At 37.8% G+C, this 1,871-nt stretch overlaps 1 non-coding gene across 1 annotated transcript; it reads right to left on the bottom strand.

The window, feature by feature from the left end:
* Positions 1-548: 548 nt before the first annotated feature.
* Positions 549-655, bottom strand: LOC128280251 (small nucleolar RNA R71). Its single transcript, XR_008270431.1, has one exon. It is a non-coding gene; the product is annotated as a small nucleolar RNA R71 (small nucleolar RNA).
* Between the last annotated feature and the right edge of the window lie 1,216 nt (positions 656-1,871).

Below are 1,871 nucleotides of genomic sequence, written 5' to 3'. Positions count from 1 at the left end.
TTTTTATAGTGAGATTGAAAGCACAGCTCACAAAAATCAAAGAGAAATAAGGCGAAGCCTACGATACGTAGAAGAAAGGCAAGAGGACGATAGTCAAACTACAACCGAGGGGATGGCTGAAAATCAAAATAATCAGCTACCTCCTGTGGTTACTGCAGACCCAGTAAATCAGAATCCTGCTCCTCGTACTATGTATGATTATGCTAAACCTAATTTAACAGGAACTGAATCGAGTATAGTTAGGCCTGCTATTGCTGTAAATAATTTTGAACTAAAACCTAACATGATCCAAATGATACAACAGTTTGTTCAGTTTGATGGTTTGCAGGACAAGGATCCACACACTCATTTGGTGAATTTTCTAGAGTTCTGCGACACTTTTAAAATCAATAGCGTTTCTGATGACGCCATTCGCTTTCGGTTACTTCCTTTTTTTGAGGAATAAAGCTAAACAATGGTTAAACTTGTTACCACGAGGGTCAATCACTACTTGGGAACAAATGACCGAAAAATTTTTACTTAAATATTTTCCGCTGGCTAAAACGGCTAAATTGAGGAATGATATCTCTTTTTTTGTGTAGATGGATCTAGAAACTTTTTATGATGCATGGGAGAGATACAAGGATTTATTGAGAAGGTGCCCTCACCATGGGTTACCACTTTGGCTACAGGTTCAAACTTTTCACAATGGCCTGAATCCTTCGACTAGACAGATGATTGACGCGGCTACTGGTGGGACTATCAATAATAAGACACCCGAAGAGGCTTATGAATTTATAGAAGAGATTTCACTAAATAATTGTCAGTGGCAAGTCATGAGGACAAAGCCGACGAAAGAGGCCGACGTTTTTAACGTCAATTCGATCACTATGCTTTCTAATCAAGTAGGACTTTTGAATAGAAAAATTGATGATTTACTTGGTTCTTCACAGGCTCATCCAGTAATGTAGTACGATGCAAATAGAGGTGGAACAACCAATTCAGAATACCCACCCTATGGCCACAACATGGAAAAGAGCAATTGAATTATATGGGTAATAATCCTCGACCTCAAAATAATCCTTATAGTAACACTTATAATGCAGGTTGGAGGAACCATCCCAACTTCTCGTGGAGTGGCCAAGGAAATCAAAGGCCACAACATCCTCTAGTTTTTCAACAACCACCGTACCAGCAGGAAAAGAAGCCGAACCTTGAAGAGATGCTAACGAAATTCATCTCAGTGTCAGAAACTCATTTTCAGAATACCAAAACAACACTTAAGAATCAACAAGCGTTGATCCAAGGGCTCGAAACTTAGATAGGCCAGCTTGCTAAACTGATTTCAAAAAGACCACCAAGAAGTCTACCCAGTAACACCGAACCCAATCCAAAAGAGCATGTGAAAGTAGTTACACTAAGGAGTAGGAAAGTGTTAGCTAAATCTGAAAAGAAGCCACCATAAGAAGCTGACAGAAACGAAGGAGAGGAAGTAAAACCCAAAAACAATGACAGTCCAATGCCAAAGGAATATAAACCACCAATCCCATATCCAGCAAAGTTAAAGAAAGACCGCATAGATGCACAATTCGGTAAATTTCTTGAACTTTTTAAACAACTGCATATTAACTTACCTTTTGTTGAAGCTATATCGCAGATGCCTATATATAAAAAATTTTTAAAGGAGCTTTTAACAAACAAAAGGAAATTTGAAGACCTATCTACAGTGGAACTTAATGAGGAGTGCTCAGTCATACTCCAAAATAAACTACCAACCAAACTAAAAGATCCATGAAGTTTTACTATTTCTTGCTTAATTTATAGTTTGAATGTTGATAAGACACTAGCTGTTTTAGGCGCCAGTATTAATTTGATGCCATATAAAATGTTTA

This window comes from Gossypium arboreum, chromosome 8 (assembly GCF_025698485.1).
Source record: "Gossypium arboreum isolate Shixiya-1 chromosome 8, ASM2569848v2, whole genome shotgun sequence".
Lineage (NCBI taxonomy): Eukaryota > Viridiplantae > Streptophyta > Magnoliopsida > Malvales > Malvaceae > Gossypium > Gossypium arboreum.
This window is presented reverse-complemented; position numbering and strand designations above follow the sequence as displayed.